Genomic DNA, 19,180 nt, shown 5'->3' with positions numbered 1-19,180 from the left:
AGAATCTTCCTCCGGCAGGTCTTTCCATTTGACCAAATACTCCTTCACTATCCTGTTTCTAAGCTTCCTCTCTCTGGTATCCACAATAGCCTCAGGTACTAACACAAGCTTCCCCTCCTCATCCAAAGGGGGTAAATCTGCAGAAGGCACTACACTCTGACCAATGGCTTTCTTAAGCCTAGACACGTGAAACACATTGTGCACTCGATTGCCCTCTGGAAGCTCAAGCTCATAGGCGACTTTGCCCACTTTGCGAATCACCCTGTAGGGACCATAAAATCTAGGTTTCAACTTTTCAGCTCCGCTCTTCTTGAGCGATGACTGTCTATATGGTTGTAGCCTCAAGTAAACCATATCCCCTACCTCGAAGCTACGCTCTATTCGGTGCTGATCAGCATACAATTTCTGTTGATTCTGGGCCTGTTGTATATTCTCTTTGAGCACTTTCAGGATGTCCTGACTATCCTGCAATAAGTTTTTGGCTTTGGGCACTCTACTGTCCCCCAAAACTAAATCCATGAAGCTAGGTGCTTCATAACCATAGAGTGCCATGAAAGGAGTCATCTTGATGGACATATGATAAGTGGTGTTATAACAATACTCTCCCATATGCAACCATCTGATCCAAGCCTTTTGTTGTGTAGTTACATAGTTCCTCAAATATCCTTCCGCCCATTTATTCACAATCTCTGTTTGCCCATCTGTTTGCGGATGATAACTAGTGCTAGGTGTAAGATCTGTACCACACAACCTAAACAACTCTTTCCAAAAAACACTCATAAACTTACTATCCCGGTCGCTGACAATGAATCTGGGCAGCCCATGTAACCTGAATATCTCTTTAAAGAAAAGATCTGCCACCTGTGCTGCTGTGTAAGTGGACGGAATAGCAAAGAAGTGAGCAAACTTCGTCAAGCGGTCCACCACCACATAGATGCAATCCCTTCCCTACACTCGTGGTAAACCAGTGATGAAGTCCATCGAAATACTTTCCCATTTCCTATCAGGAATGGGCAAGGGCTGTAATAAACCTGCAGGAAATGTGTGTTCTCCCTTATTCTGTTGACAAACCATACACTCCCTGACATACCTCTGAACATCATCCTTGAGCCCTTTCCATGAAAATCGCTCTCGGATCTGCCTGTAGGTCTTGAAGACCCCCGGATGTCCTGCTGTGGGTGCATCATGAAATGCCTTCAATATCGCCTCTCTCAAATGTGATGACGAAATCAAATAAACCCTGTCCTAAACTCTGATCAATCCATCTATCACCTCATAGCGATCATCCTGTATGGTACCTGAAATCAATCCAGAAGCCCAAGCATCTCCGACATACTCTGCTATAATCCGATCTCTCCAATCTCCTGAAATCTCTGCCAGAGCACATAAGTGAGGTCTCTGAGATAAGGCATCAGCCACCACATTTTTCTTACCTTTGACAAACTCTATGTCAAAGTCATAAGCCTTCAATTTAGTCACCCATTTTTGTTGCCGGTCATTAAGATCACGCTGGCTCATGAAGTATTTAATACTGTTGTGATCAGTCTTGATCACAAAACGTCCACCTACCAAATATGATCAAAATTTGGCCAATGCATGCATTATGGCCAACATCTCCTGGTCATAGACAGAATAACTTTTCTCAACTCCTCGCAGCTTCCTACTCTCGAATGCAATGGGATGCTTCTCCTGCATCAATACTGCTCCAATCCCATCACCTGATGCATCACAATGAAGCTCAAAAGGCTTTGTGAAATCCGGTAGAGCTAGAACTGGACATGAAGACATTACCTACTTGAAATGCTCAAAACACCTCTGTGCTGCCCCTGTCCACACGAAGGCTCTTTTCCTGGTAAGATCTGTCAAGGGTGTAGCAATCTGTGAGAATCCCTTAACAAACCTTCTATAAAAACCACATAAACCAAAGAATCCCTTAAGCTGTGTAAGGTTTGTGGGAGTAGGCCACTCTACAATAGCTCTAATCTTTTCTGGATCAACCCGAACGCCATCGGCACTAATGATATGCCCCAGGTAAAGGAGCTCAGTCATGCCAAACTCACATTTAGATTCCTTGGCATACAATGACTCTCTCTCCAGAATAGATAACACCTCCTCCAGATGATGTAAGTGCTCCTCCCAGGTCTTACTGAAGACCAAGATGTCATCAAAGAAGATCAAGACAAATCTCCTCAGCTGCTTCCTGAATACCTGGTTCATACAACTTTGAAATGTAGCAGGTGCATTGGTTAGACCAAATGGCATAACCATGAACTCAAAGTGGCCATAGTGACATCGGAAGGCTGTTTTCTCAATGTCGTTTGCTCTCATCCTGATCTGATGGTATCCGGATCGCAAATCAATTTTGGTGAAGAATCATGCCCCATGCAACTCATCAATCAGCTCATCAATCCCAGGAATGGGATACCTATTTTTAATTGTTTTCTTATTCAGTGCCCTGTAATCGATGCACATGCGCATTGTCCCATCCTTCTTCTTTACCAATACTACTGCTGAAGCAAAAGGGCTCTTACTGGGCCTGATATGCCCCATCTCCAACAAATCCTTAATCGCCTTCTCTATCTCATCCTTGTGTTTCTTAGGATGACGATAGGGAGTAATCATAACTGGTTTGGCTCCCTCCTCAAGCTCAATAACATGTTCCATCCCTCTGTCAGGAGGAACCCCATGAGGAATATCGCTAAATACTTTAGCGTGTCTATCAAGTATCTTCTGGACATCTAGTGGATGACTCTTTTCTTGTGGCTCTGGTGAAGTTGGCATAATGTGGCACTCTGCCGCCCACTCTATGTCATCATGACGAAAAAGTCTCTGCATTCTCCTCAAGGACACTATTCTGCAACCTCCATTTGAAAGCCCTCTAAGTACCACAGTTCTCCCCTCATGTTGGAATCTCATCTCCAATTTCACTAGATTGAGTGTGAACTCAACTAGTGAAGCCATCCATGTCATGCCGAGGATGACATCATAATCTCCCATGTCCACAACATAGAACTCATCTTCCAACTCGTAGCCATCTCCAAACCTGATGCGAAGATTAGATATCTTCCGAGTGCATAATAACTTATCACCATTAGCCACCATGACTCTAAACCCATCATGCTCCTCTGTCTGTAACCCTCTCCTGGCTACCAACTGTGCATCAATGAAGTTATGTGTAGCCCCAGTGTCAATAAGAGATATCACTTTCTGCCCCTGGATAGTACCCCTAACCTTAAATGTGATTGCCTTTTGGGCCCCTGTCAAGCGTGCCAACGATCTATCATCCTTAGGAATGTTGCTCTCCTCTATAGTGTTACCCTCATCTGAATCGGAGTGCTGATCCTCCCCTTCTGACTCTGACTCTTTTGCTGAAAAATACTCCATTTGATTTGCCTTAGCCTTGAGAGAACATTTATGAGATAAGTCCCAAGGCTCTCTACAATGGAAGCACAGCTTCTTCTTTCGAAGTTCATTCAAGGTTTCATTGTCTAGTCCTTTTGATCCTTCTTTGGGTTTGCTATACTCTTTCTGAAATGATTTTTTGTCTTTGTCCTTGCGGTAGGAAGAATCTGTTGAATGGTTTTTTCCTTTGTATACCGAAGGGGCTAAATCTCGTGCCTTTTTAGTTGCTTCAGCTAACGTGAGTGGATCATGTCCCTTCACCCAACCTCGTAATGGATCAGCAAGACCATCACAAAATAACACCACCAATCTCCTAGAAGAGATATCAGTAACAAGTACAGACATGCGCTGAAACTCGGCAATGTAAGCATCCACAGAACCTGACTGTTTTAACTGTGCTAGCTCCTTGAAATGTAACTTGGGATCCTTAGTGTCAAATCTCCCAATCAATGTTTCGGTGAATTCCTCATAAGATGTAATCTGATTATGCCCCAAAGTCACCATGCCATGATGCCACCATTCATGTGCAACGCCATCCAAGTGCATAGCCGCATACTTGATAGCCTCCTCCTCAGGCATAGGATTAAGCTGCAAGTATGTATCTACCTTCTGCACCCAAGCTCGTGCAGTCATCTTCCCTGAAGCATCATAATAAGGTAAAGAAAGTTTTCCAACTTTCTTCCTCAGCTCAAAGTTTTGATTCCTCCCTCCTGCTTTAGGCATGTGTCTCATCCTCAAGTCCATATAATCTCTAAGAGAAATATCCGCCTAAAACTCTGGTCCACTAGCCTCCCAGTCCCTCCTGAACTGATCCTGTAACTCGGTAATCTGCGGTTCGTTTACTGGATGAACCGGATCTCTGGGTGGAAAAGTGGGTAGAAGATGTCTCGAGCTCACAGTCCGTGCTGGGCGTGCAACGTGTCTAAAGTTATCAGCCTCATTCCCATTGTTGCCGTGTCCATTATTACCATTAATGTTATTCTCAGGACCATTGTTGTTGCCTTGGCCTTCATGGTTATTGTTTCCCCCGTTGTTATTGTTTCCCTCGTTGTTATTGTTTCTGTTGTTGGCATCACCTGGATTAATATTGACACCCATCTGTCTAGCCATGAGCTGCACCATCATGTCCATTCGCCTATTCTGCTCCTGCTGCATACGCTGCCCCTGCTCTAATGTATCCAGTAACTGTCGGAGCAGTACCTCCCCTTGATCTGGACCAGCATTTCTGCCTCCGCCTAATCCTGTATTCCTGTCATCTCGATCACCCATATTATTGTCCTGATCACAGAATATCTCCTCTGTGTCTGTATGGTTGAATTCAATGTCCCCCTGCACGGATGTACTAGACTGTTTGCTTTGCAAGTCTGAAATCCTATTTTGTCTTGCTCTGGTATCGCGGAAATTATAAGACCCCTGTCGCATGCTCAAACATAAATGCTTAGCCTGTGTTTTTTTTACTTACTTTTTCCCTCTATCCGGCTGTTCCAAATTCCCTATAAGACCTCCACAGGATGGCAGGACTTATAGCTCTGATACCACTGTAATGGGCACCCCTGGATGTCCCAAAAAACTAAACCAAATTGCTGAAAGGAATTATGTCAAACAGTTTGCATTCAACTTCTTATTTCTCCGTTTAATGTTTTAAACCCCTTATAATTCCGAAAATCAAACATTTATTGTTTGTTGTGTTTCGTGCATGGAATTGGTATCATACAACATAAACAAGAAAGCAACTACAATGATATGCAAAGTGGAAATGAACTGCTGCTAATAAAATGTTATTTTCAGAATTCATAAAATCAAATACATAGCAGATTTATCAACTCACTAATTACTTCAGCAATATTGTCATAATACTCCAGCCCATGCTTACGAACTTGCTGCTACAATACTTTGTCCTCCAATCAGTCCACTACCTTCATAATACCATTCCCTCCAAGCGGCATAAGCGTCGGACAAGTAGTGAAGAAGATATGAGCTAAATATCAAATCTGCCTGTAGCCGGAAATGCAACTAAACTGCCTGATAATGAAGCCAATAAGAAAGAATTCCAAAGGCCAAACCCCAAGGGAATGACGTCTAGAATGTTACAAGAGAGGATAGACGTCCTCAAATGCCAATAACGGAGCTGCAACTCACACACCAATTTCTTCTCATATTCAACTTGTCTAATGAAGCCACAAATGCTTCCTTTTATTCTATTCCCACGGGTCCCCTCAACTCATATGGGCAATGTGGGATAAAAGATGTGTAATATAAAACATATATTAAAATACCCCTTATGTCTCCCTTGGGTACACATCACCATAAAATATATATAAAAGTAACACTTTAATATTTTACAATTAAATTAGACGTTACTTTAATAAAACTTCAGGCATTAAAATGTATTAGGAATCGGACTCCGAATAATGCGAGTGATAGCTCATCGGAAAGCTCTCATCGAGGAGTATCGAGTCCAATCACCAAAATTGACCTGCACTGTGTCCTGCCGACTTACTAAAAATAGTAAGTATGCCTGAAATTAAGTAAATCAACTTCGTTTTGGCCCAAACTGGAAATGACTAGGCCAAAACACTCCAAGATCCCATTAAACCCTTCGTTAGCCCTCGGGACCATGTAGAACAAGGCTAACGCGCACACACTTGGTCAACTGCTAAAATGGGGACATTACATTGATATTTGTTGATGCCCAGTTCCTTATTTGATCGAAGTTATTTGTGATTGGTTCTTAGTTTGATCCAACTTATGTATTTAATTTGGATCGTGAATTTAATGTAAGGATATTGTCTTGGGATGTGTGTAGGTCATTTTAAGGTCGGCCTTATATTACATAATGATCTACAATCTTTTGTAAGCTATTTTGGCAAGCATAAATAGGGGTGTTTAGGTTTAGGTTAGACAAACGAAGAGATGATTAGGGGAAGAGTGTGAATTAGAATAGTCGAAAGTCCAAATTAAGGACATGTGAAAATTCTATGTCTGGGATTTTGTTAATTTTGTTGGTCATAACCCAGAAGGCCTCACAATCAGGCACATATGCTGATAATTGGATGAATCAATAAAGTATTTGTTGTTCATTCTTTCCTTGGTGTTATTCTTTTTATTGTTTTCTTCCGTTGTGTTTACTTGGAAATGTGGTTGGATAGTTAGGTGTGCCTCGGGCCCTATATATGTGTTCATCCCTCTTTACGCTAGGTGGTATCAGATCTCAAGGTTCATCCTTGAGGAGATTGGATTGTGTAGAACCCTAAGTCAATTTTTGTTGTAGGTTAGAAAATTTTTTGGTTTAACTTATAACTTACAGAGGGTTACGATCTGGCCAGATTCTATTTGTCAAGATGGTATGAGGTAGAGGAAATGTTGAAACTACTATTATGGATATGTTGAGATAGATTGCAGCCAGATTAGATGTTGTGGAGACAACCTAGAGGAGAGGAGTGCATCTTGATGATGTGAGTGATGATGAAGGAATGACACTAAACCCTAATCTAGAACCTGAGAAACATCAAGAAGAGGAAAGATTGTTGAGAGTGTTGTCTAGGGCACATTCAAAGTCTATTGTAGAAATTGTTTCTTATAATGGAAAATTGGACACCAATGTTGTGTTGGATTGGATCTCTGATATGGAGAAGTTATTTTCAAATTTGAAGGCACTCCTGATAATAGGAAGGTGAAAATTGTAGTCACTAGATTGAAAAGTCATACCTCATTGTGGTGGGAGCATTTGCAAACTAATAGACAAAGAAGAGGCAAAGAGAAGATCAAGAACTGGCTGAAAATGGTGAACAACGTGAAGAAGAAGTTCCTTCTTGTTGATTACCAAGTTAGGTTGTTAAGAAAGATGCAAATTTTGAGACAAAAGGACATGACTGTGAAGGAATACACTGATGAATTAGATTGGACATCAGATCTGGACATGCGGATGATGAGGTTCAAGAATAACTTTAAGAAACCTCTCCTAAGAAAAATATGTAAAATGTTGGCAAAATCAACATTAAATGTGTAGGAAAATTTTCTAATCGATGGCAATTTTTTAGTTCGAGGAAAGGGAGAAAATTATTTCCTATTGGTGAAATTTTCCTTTGCGCATTGAAACTTGATAATAATTGTGGCAAATTAAAAAAAATCGATATGCAAATAAATGTAGGCAATTTTCTTTTGTTAGTCATACACATTTTTGTAATATAAGAGGCTAATTAATATTTTCTTATACTGCAAAATATTAATATAGTTGGCTAATATGTCAGTTGTTACAAAGGGATTATTTAATTTTTTTGGTGAATTTACAGTCATAGGTGGTTCATGGCCCACATGCCCAGTGTACATTGTACAATGTACTTGTAGTCTTCCAATCCATTAAGATTCAATTATGTGTCTTTGTTTATTGCCAACTTGGTCATCATCACTTTTCATGTTATCATTTTTATGGGGAAAGGAATTAATCTGGACCGTCAATGTAAGATAGATCAATGACCTTGGCTCTATTTTGGGCCTAATTTTAAATATTATAACATAAAGTCTATTTCTTCCTTAAATTAGGACATCTTTCCCAAAGCCCAAAATATAAAATAATTGGCTAAACAAGGTTAGTTGGAGACATGTGTAGGTAAAATGGTAGGCGATGCTCAACCCCAGGGAAAATATTATCTTTTTCTACGGGTGAAATAACATTGTCCAATAAGAAAACATTAGGGAAAGGCTGAAAAAAAAATTAAAATAATTGTATCCTAAATGTAGATTACATTGGCAATTGGACCAGGTTTTGGGACCAATTATATGTAAACTAGTGAAGGATTAGCCTAGGATTTGGACCCAAATTATTTAATATCTGGGTGACATGGTTGACCCCATATGTAGGTTTTACTTGCCTAATTGTGATTTCCCGAAGAGACAAAATCACCAATTGGCAAAGATTCGCCACTAAAAAAATCACTATTGAGGTTGAGAAAGTTACAAGGTACCTGAATGGGTTGAGATCTAGAAATCAAGATGAAATATGTTTTGTGAAATTGGAAAGTGTGGAAGAAGCATACCAATATGCCTTGAAGGCTGGGCAGATTTTGACAAAGAAGCATGAACAAAGACAAAAAGGTAGAGGTGGTAGATTCTAGAGAGGTAGATGTAGATCTTATGGAGAAGGTGGCATATTTGACAATTATGTGCAAGATAAGGAAAAATATGAGTGGAAAGTGATGATAAGTGAAAGACCAAGTGGAAAGGTCATAGTTCTTACTGAGGAGGTACTAGTTCTTATCGAGGAGGAGGTAATTCTTATTCTAGAGGAGGTTTCTATGGTTATTGTTTCAGATGTGGCAAAGAATGGCATAGATCCTTTAAATGTAGATACTTTGGTGAGAATGAATGTGGTAGCAAGAATGTTGTGATACAAGGTGAACTTGTGCACCCTTAGAGTGATCTTGAGGTTGGAGAAAATTTTATGGTGAGAACTCTAACTAGTGAGAGAATTGAGGATAAAGAACCTATTCATAGGAGAAGTCTTTTCAAGACCCAATGTAAGATAGCTAGGAACGGTGCAAAGTGATCATTGACAATGTTAGTTCAGTGCATTTGGCATCAGAGGAGTTGGTTACAAAGTTGCAATTCCAGAGACTAAATCACCCTAAACTCTATCATGTTTCATGGATCAGGGATGAGCAATGTGTTGTGAAATTAAAGATTGGATATTACTTTGACGAAGTTCTATGTGATATTATGCCTATGGATTGTTGTCATATTTTGTTGGGTAGACCTTGACAATATGTAAACATGATGTATATGATGGAAGATTGAATCAATATACCATTTTAACAAATAGAGTTATGGATACATTGATGCCTTTGATTCAGTCTCCTTGTGAGATCAATTGTACTACTGTAAGAATTTGCATGGTTAGTGGAAAGTAATTTGAAAAGGAAATGAAAAAGAACCAAGCCTGTTTTGCTATAATTCCTAGAGGGTCGAATCGTAGTGGTAATGGACAAGCAATAGAATATTGTAATGACTGAGTGACAAATACAGGCCGAGTGACAACATAAATTAGTAGTATTAGCCAAGTGCCAACATAAATAGAAATCTTGTTAAATGAGTACAAGGAGATTATTGTTGAGGACATACATGATGGTTTATTGCCAGTGACAAGTATAAGTCATTATATGGATATGATCCCTTGAGTTAGTTTTCCAAATAAAGCACCATATAGATTTACACCTACTGAGAATAAAGAACTTAATAGACAAGTGCAAGAGTTGTTGCAGAAAGGTTCAATTAAAGAAAGCTTGAGTCCATATGTTGTACCTTTGGTATTGGCACCTAAGAAAAATGGGGAATGACAGATGTGTGTTGATTCCAGAGCTAATAACAAGATCATAGTGAAATGTATGTTTCCTATGCTAAGGATGGATGACATAATGGATTGTTTGAGTGGAGAAAAGTATTTTACCAAGATTGATTTGAAGAGTAGTTATCATCATATCACAATCAAAGAAGGTGATGAGTGGAATATTGTTTCAAGACAAAAGATGGTTTGTATGAGTAGTTGGTAATGCCTTTTCGTTTGACTAATGCACCTAAAAATTTCATGAGGTTGATGAATGAAGTTCTTAAGAGATTTTTGGGTAAGTTTTTGATTATTTATTTACATGATATACTGATATTCAGTAAGACTAAGGAAGAACATTTTGAGCATATTAGGCAAGTATTGCAGAGATTGAAAGAGAGGAAACTATTGATTAATTTGAAAAAGTGTTCCTTTATGTAAGAGGAGATTGTGTATTTGGGATTTGTGATTTCAGCTGATGGTTTGAGAATAGATCCTAAGAAGGTTAAAACAATTTTGGAATGGCCTACATTTGAAAATGTCAGTGAGGTAAGATCATTTCATGGTTTGGCTAGTTTTTACAGGAAGTTTATAAAGAATTCCAGTCCTGTTTGTAATGCTATGACTGAGATTATGAAAGTAGATAAAAAAGATTTGAGGTGAAAACATGAAATTGATAAGAGTTTTGAAACGTTGAAACAAAAGGTTGCTAAATTACTTGTATTGGCTTTGCCTGATTTCAATAAGCTATTTCAAGTTGAATGTGATGCAAGTGGCTGTGCAATAGGAGCTATGTTGAGTTAAGAAGGTAACCCTGTTGCTTTCTTTAATTAGAAGTTATACAATGTTAAAAGAACATATTAAGTGTATGATCAAGAGTTTTATGCTATTGTTCAAGCCTTGAAGAAGTGGAGACATTATTTGATTCCTAAGGAATTTGTGTTGTATACTGATCATAAAGCTTTACAATATTTGGGAAGTGAACATAAGTTGAATCAAAGACATATGAAATGGGTTGAATATTTGTAGAGTTTCACATTTGTGATAAAGCATAAGAGTGGATTACTAACCAAGTTTATGATGCATTGAGCAGAATAGATTGTTTGTTGATTGAGATGAAGGTTGAAGTTCTTGATTTTTATGAGATGGAGGAGTTGTATGATACTGGCCCTAATTTTTCTAAGGTGTGGAGAGAGTGCAAAGAACCAAATCTATCAAGTCAAATGAGTAAGCATACTTAATATTTCATTCAAGGAGGTATGTTGTTCAAAGGAATTCATTTGTGAATACCAAGAAGTTTGATGAGAGTCAATTTAATTAAGGAAAAGCATTGTGGAGGATTGGCTGGACATTTTGGAATTCAAAAAACATTGAGTTTTCTTAAGGATAAGTATTATTGGCCACATATGTATAAAGGATGTTTAGAAGTTTGTATGGAGTTGCGAAATTTGTTAAGTTGCAAGGAGTAAATTAAAATATTAGATTGTATACACCTATTTCTATTCCTAAGAAAACTTGGAGTGACATCAGTATGGATTTTGTTCTTGGATTACCTAAGACAACAAAAGGGCATGAGTCCATATTTGTTGTTGTGGATAGATTTTCTAAGATGACACATTTCATACCATGTAAGAAGACATTAGATGTCATGCATGTTGCTTAGATTTTCTTCAAAGAGATTGTTAGATTGCATAGATTACCAAGAAGTATTATTTCTGTTAGAGATAGTAAGTTTGTTGATTATTTATGGAGAAGTTTGTGGAAGATGGATACTAAGTTGAAGTTTACTTCTATATTTCATCCACAACCAGATGGAAATACAGAGGTTGTGAATAGAAGAAACTTGGATAATTTGTTGGTTGGAGATGAGTTGAGTAACTGGGATATGGTATTGGCACAAGTTGAGTTTGCATATAATAATTTTGTGATAGAAGTACAGGGAAAACACCTTTTGAGATCATTACTAGAATGCAACCTAGAGGTATATCAGATTTGAAGGATGTTGGTAAAGAGAAGAGAAGTGTTGAAAGGGAAGTATTTGTTGATTTGATGAAGTTTTTACATGAGGAAGTGGAGGTTGAGGTTGGAACAAAGTAATCCGAAGTATAAGGAGAATGTCAATAAGTCTAGGAGACATGTTTTTGAAGTTGGTGATGAAGTGATGGTTCATTTGAAGAAAGGTAGATTCAAATCATGGTTGAAATGGTTTCGGATGCCTGAAATATGATCATATAAGACCTCTAACATGAAAAGATGTGTTGTTGAAGAATTTTCGAAGGCCAAAGCAAATAGAACCACAAACTTTCTTAGTAATTTCCATGTTTTTCTTGTAACAACTATTTGTATTTAGATTAGCAAGGAAGATCAAGTGACATGGTAAGAAACTAGTCCAAATAAGCTTTCAAATGCAGTTGGTTTAAAGTTTGTATCTTCTCATAGGCGAAGTTGGCTAACAAATCTTTCTCGGGTGATTAGAAACCTTGATTGTTTGAGGGTTTGAGAAAGATCATAGGATTAAACCTATCATCCACTAGTGTAAACCATGAAACTTGGAGGAATGATAGCCTATTCATGTATTTTAAGAATTCAAAACTTGCAATTTGGCCCAACAAGCAGTGAATTTTAAGATCAACCCCTAGGCCTAACATTATATATGTTACATGTCAGTTTGATGCATTAGGCAATAGGATAATAGCCTAATAAATGAACTTGAGGTTTGAGTGAATGGAAAAAGTGAAAGATGTCTTAATATACCATTCCTTGCATGTTGGTGGTATCCTTGCATTATTCGAAATGAGTTTTGTGTAAAGTTGTAGGTTATGTTGGTGAATTAGGTCAATAGACCTAATTGGAGGGTTGTAAAGGAAGTAGGATTAAATCAAATAGTTGGAGTTTGATTTTGGAATATTGGTGAACAGGTTGTGCTAGTGAATTAGGTCTTTAGACCTAATAGGAGGGTTGTGAAGGAAGGAGGGTCAATTTAGAGAGTTGAATTTTGATTTTAGGTATTGTCAGAAGAGCCAAATAGGATATCCCAAAATGGTTTTAATTTCATTAGGGTTCTTTGGAGTCAAAAACGATAGTCGATTTCTACTATGAGGTCAACACAATTGGGGCAATTAGGCCTAGTTGAGAAAAACCAATGGATTGAGTATAAATGTAGGTTTTGGTCTCTAATTCTTTCATAAATTGGAATGTTTTGGCCCTAAGACAGAGTATCCAAGAGGTTGGAATCAAGAGTTAAGGGTTGGCACTCAAACCTCACATTGGCTACCAACCTTGGAAGGGAGCAAATGGTGTCTGTGAAAACAAGGCATAATATTAATGTGAGATCTACCTGGTCACAAGTTTTTAACATTCATTGAAAGGCCCAAAGGGAAGTATGAGCAAGTTGAACACTTTAGTATGAAGGCTAGAAGGCCTAGTTGGTTGAGGTTGGTTTAGTAAGAGCAAACAAAGAAGGATAAAGGGTAAAAGGCCATCAAGAAGTCATCACTCCTCATCACTATCCCCCACAATAACACACCTAACTCTCTCTCTCTCTCTCTCTCTCTCTCTCTCTCTCTCTCTCTCTCTCCCAAACACACACGCCTGTGCCCACACACATACACACCTCTAACCCCTTGTAATGCCCCACCCGGAGATCCTTGGAACAAGGATATATATAAGCCAAGCTAATATTTTTTCTTTAAAACAAGTATGGATGTGCACGGCAATCAACATACAAGGATCCCAAAGATCACAACGAAAGACTAAACAATTATCCAAACACCAAAGGACCTCCAAACGCCACTACTAACAAAAATGACAAAATACAGAAGATAGAAAACACATTCAAATCTGAAACATCTCGAATTCAAAAGGTCAAACACTAGGGTTCAAGAACTCCGCAATGGGTATTCCAAACACCTCTCAAAACCATTCGATCAAATCAAAAAGTGCTCACTGGTTGCCCAAGCAGGGTTTTCTCATAGGCCCAGGTGATACTTTCATACAACTTGGGTGATACTTTCCAGTATCGTACGACATTTCTTCAAAGGTTGTGCGATACTTTTAGGGTCTAGGCGATACTATATCTAAGGTCATACAACACTCTTCCAATGTCGTACGATAGTTTACCAAAAGGTGTGTGATACTTTCTAGAATCACGAGAGATTTCCCCTTAAGGCATGCAATACTTTCCAGTATTGCACGATACTTCTTCTTTGGGCATGGTATACTTTATAAGTATCACCTAGTGCTAGAACATTATCACCTTGAAATAGCATGAATTGTTCCAACATACATTTAGAGGGGTAAATAAAGAGTTAGAACCTCCACATCGGGGAGTATTGGATCTATGAGTCGAGGCTTGGTTGCTTGAACACAAGAGCAATATGATGGATAAACAACTAACCATCTAAACCATAGCAGTATAAGAAAGCGTACTGAAAGCAACATCACAATCTACAAAGACAACTAAACTCTTCCGTGGTTCCTCCCAACCATAATACCAGCATGAGACCTCGAAGGTCCTAGCCATCCTGGCGTATAACATCCCAAACTACCAACTAGATAGTCGGAGTTGTCTTATGAGGGCATCACTACTAAAACATAATAACATCATAAGAACAAGGAAATCTAACATGCTAATCCAATAAAGCAATATATACTCCAACTAAGTAAAATATATCATATAATCATATGCTAAACATCATAATGTAGGAATGCGTCCAATAAAATAACATCATTTAAACATGATATCCAAGCATTCCAATGAAAGCATAAATCACAAGGAAGCATACTATGAAATCCTGAATATATCATGTGAAACATCAAGCACTGGTCGCACTAGAATAATAGACCTTCTCTATACACCGGTCCCCAACAATGGTATAGATAGCTATGTCTCCCATGTGAAACACATAGGTTCACTCATGCAGTGCTGATGGAGATAATGATCCAACCACAAACACACAAAAAGAAAACGTCCATGGCTCATGCCAGACAATAAAGATGATTGAAACCAAGATCATGAGGCAATGCAAGTACAACAGGTCCTGGCAAGACACCATTGGGTAACTATGTAGGGACTCGCCTGAAGGGTAAATCGCTTGACATCAGGAAGCCCAAGCTAAATATCATACAATTCAACTTCCCAACAAAAGGCTCTCACATTGCGTGCTTTTATTATCTTGAATTTATTACCCAGTTAATTTATTTAATTATCACTTGTTAGAACTTCTTCATGCCAACCCTCTGGGTACAAAAATCACCAGGCTGCAAGATAGAAGCCCCCACCATACTACCCTACCTTACCCATACTCATCTAATGATGAGTGCCTGAAGGCATGCAAATTTCCAATCCCACCCCAAATGAATATACTCATCGAAATACAACTCGGAGTTCCAGCCTTGCAAGTCACCCAACAAATGCAGTGCACATGCTCGTGTGTGGCACACCACCATCATGAAGATCATAAGACCAGGGTTGGACAAGAACACGAGCAAAAGAACACTCAACTGAAAACAAGCTCCGAAGGATGGATGTGACACACATCCCAATGCAACATTAAGATGCAACAATGGTCTAACTGACATCCTACAGATAATCCAAGTCCACGACCAACATCATGCCAAGAAAACCTAAGAAAACTGGGTGGCACACAAATTGAGGTGAAAACTTCAAAACTCAAAAACTATGAAATTAAAACCCATTTGGTCTTAGGGCACAAAAGCCACGAAAATCCAATTAAATTCAAGTTCGAACGCCGAATGCAAAAATAATCACCATATTGGTGCGAAACCACAAACCCTCATCCCAAAAATTGGGGAAGCGTTCATACCCATCCAACCGAGTAGAACTAACAATCAGAAGCGAAGGGAAACACTAGTTCTCAACCTCCTAACATACATCTACCAGAAATGGAAGCAGAAACTGAGTAGAAATAGAAAAATGAGAGAGCCCTACTTGACAGCCAAAAGGGCTAAAACGAGAATCAACCAGATAAAATAAATATTCTTCGGAAGTTACTAAAAGTTGTGGCAAACCAAGGTCTCCACGAGCTAGATCCAATGAGACCAATCTTGCGAAGATCTCATGCCCGTAACTCTCACAATGAATAGAAACGCAATCCTCCAAAAGAGGATTTTGAAAAAAGCTCTCAATTTCTAATTTCCAAAGGTGAGAAGTAAGGAATAAATTTTCTCTTTGAATACTTATTCACTTTTCGAGTGAATAATCGTTTAGGGTAAATAACCAAGTAACCTAGTTAAACCCTGAATCAACCCAAACGAAAACATGATATTCCAAGTAATTGGAATTCATCTATGGCAAAGTTGCCAGACACTAAAATCAATTAAAATAAAGCCTAAAAACCCTTAAACCCAACATCATAGAAAACTTTACAAACTTTTGTGACAAATGAACCTCTAGATGCATAGATGCATTCATAGGTCTAGTCACATAATGCAAATGAGTCCGGATTTAATCAAATCACTGGAAGGTTTAACTCAAACAATCAAATATGATACATCGACCATACAGGGACGTTATTGGTTAAAATGAATGGTTGAATCACTAACTCCATGTGCCACTGTCAAGGATATAAATCTTGCAAATTAAAACACATGATTAAATGCAATTGCATATAATAACATAGTTGAAGCAATAAATGCATTATAAACCTAATTTAACCATTTATTTAATTATAGTGAATTTATTCATTTAAATCACTCAGTTTCGCATAAAACATAACAAAGCAAGAATGAAGTAAATTACCATAGCATTAAATCCAACATATAACATAATCAAGGATATCTCCAACTACCAGATAACCAAGTATCATCATAAAACATATTGTCATCTCAAAATGGCATCATCATGCAAATATGATCAACTGAACATCATAGTAATCTAGCAACTATGATACTGGAAATCAAAGTATAACATCTGACCCTCAGGTTATCTCAAATGTATAAATAACATGAGTAACAAGTATCTCTCAGATCAAAATATAACAAGGTACTAACTACAAACACGAGAGGCACTACACCCCTAACCTCTCCGTCACTAACCCCTAACCCCCCTCTCTCTATCACTAAACCCTAATCACCCTCCTCTCTCTCTCCCCACCTAACCCTAACCCCAATCAATTGTGAGATTATATGGATGTTGCATTTATGTCTTCAAGACCCTATCGGGTTATTGAAAAATCGTAATATATAAAATCCCCAACAGCTTAAAAGCTGTCATTTTGTCTTCTTGAAGGTCCCATTGTTGTATCACATGTTCTTCTCTCAAACAAGATTGCATATGTTTTATCACATTTGCCTGAAAATGATTGGTTTTATCTATTTTTTGGTGCCTTGTGTTATTATATCATTTTAACTTGACATTGTAACAAAACCATTAATTTCTCTTGTTTCTCACTTTGTTGTTTTAATTCAAATTATAAAATAATGATGCAAATTTTTTGCTTTTGTATTTAATTGTTTATTTTGACCATGATATTGTTTGTAGGACAATCTACACTATGAGAAGTATGAATGAAAATTGTTCAACTTAACTTCTTGAAAGGAACAAAATGTAAGTCTTCATCTTAAGCATCAAAAAATAAGAAATAAAATAAGTCTCCATCTTAACAAAGAATCTTTAATTATAAATATTCTTTGGGAGTGGTGAATCGCTCCCACTCCTCTCCTCTGATGTTTCTTGAGGTTTCTTTGACATTCCTTGATATTTCATCATAGCTTTAGTCTTCTCTAATTTCTTCTCTCCTAGTTTTAACTCCCAATAAATAAATTATTAAGCCTTATTAGTAACCTGGAAATCTAATCGTTAATGTCATTTTCTCAAAACTTTTTCCTCATTTGCTTGTCTTAACTCAGATGTGATGGATTGAACAATAACTCCTGATTTTCATATAATGCATTTTCTTCAATAGCATAGGCAGCAACGGGAATCAATATCTAAATTAAATTAAATTGTATGTGTTTTTCTCATTTAAATTTCTAAGATTTTTCTGGGATTGGTAATTGGCAGATCAATCTTCCTTCGCATGAATTTCTGCGCAGTAATTTAAGTACTTCGTAGAAAACAACTCACACCTCAGATACAGTGCTCATTTGTTCTTTACATTGGTCCATAGTCTAGGCGCTTATGCATCGTTTTATGCAACAGACAAAGCAACATTATCAGATTTCCACAATCCATTAGAAAATGTCAGTTTATTTCTGAATTTGATTGTGTGTGATTTTAGCATCAATGTTTCGGATCACACTCAGTGGTCCATCATCAGGAAGAGAGAGTGATCTGAAACGTTGATGCTAACACAATCGAATCCAGAAATAAACTGACATCAACAGACAACTTTATAAGCATCAAATCCTCTTTTTGTCTCTTGTTCTCTTTTGACATCTTGGTCTTTGTATTTTGTTCTTTGTTTAATACAATTTGGTCAATTTCTTCACTCAAAAATGTTAAGTTCTCAATGAATCCAAAAACTAGTTGATTTCTTGGAAACTTTCAGATTCGAGCAATAGCAAGAGTTGTATGCTAACCCTTGTTAACACATACCTATCCACTAAATTGCACAAACTATTAATCCTGGGAAAGAAGCACTAGCTTTTCCTTGGAGCTTTTGAGATTCGAGCAATAGCAAAAGTTGATATGCTAACCATCGTTACCACATACCTATCCACTAGCTTGCACAAACTATTAATCCTGAGTAACTGTTAGTCTGGAAGCAAAACAATCTTTGCAGATCACTTCAGATTTCTATAGTACAGGCTGGTAACAGTGCATCCAAAACTGTCCACTGGATCAGGAGATGAAAAATTAACTTGATCTACACCAGTATGAGGAAATATTTAATCAAGTTTTATAATTTAAAATTAACAAAAAATGTTTCAACCCTAAATACGAAGTTTTTTAGGCCATATTTAAATATTTGCCAACAATGAGATGTTTTATACCTATTATATCTTCTGCAGTGATGCCCATCCTTCCACCCTGCTGACCTTGTGTTGCTAAGAATTATGCTCTTTAAATCTGCTTGTCTGAGTAAACAAGAATAACCTATCACATCAAACTTTTGCTGCACTATGCAAAATTACAACAGTAGAAGCAATAATTCTCAAATACCTAAAATACAATATTAGAGTTGTAAAATTCACGGTAGCTTTATATTACTTTATGATGCCTTCAGCAAAAAATAGAAACACACAAAACTGTGCAACAAAATGTAAACAAACTTCAGGTTTATGCATAGCAGTTGCTATCATTAAGCCAAAAACAACAGCTATATCCAAACTCTTCTATTCTTATACCACTGTACTAAACTCACTGATTCATAAAATTTCTTTATACAAATAAGTGTCACTGCAGCAAACAATAATAAACAATTAATCACAAACTATCTTGGAGTGACTGGAAGGTTTATATAACTGGAATTAAATAGAAGTCATCTATCAGCCTTA

General features: G+C 37.6%; 1 long non-coding RNA gene across 1 annotated transcript; it reads right to left on the bottom strand.

Moving 5' to 3' along the window:
• Positions 1-18,193: 18,193 nt before the first annotated feature.
• On the bottom strand, positions 18,194-18,762 carry LOC149575852 (uncharacterized). The gene is made up of 2 exons (XR_016363889.1): positions 18,677-18,762; positions 18,194-18,549 (listed from the first exon to the last, which is right to left on the bottom strand). It is a non-coding gene; the product is annotated as an uncharacterized LOC149575852 (long non-coding RNA).
• Positions 18,763-19,180: the final 418 nt, after the last annotated feature.

The sequence above is a fragment of the Cupressus sempervirens genome, chromosome 1 (genome assembly GCF_028749045.1).
Source record: "Cupressus sempervirens isolate cs-2001-9-10 chromosome 1, ASM2874904v1, whole genome shotgun sequence".
NCBI lineage: Eukaryota > Viridiplantae > Streptophyta > Pinopsida > Cupressales > Cupressaceae > Cupressus > Cupressus sempervirens.
Note: the sequence above shows the minus strand (reverse complement) of the source record. Positions and strands in the feature narration are given on the sequence as shown.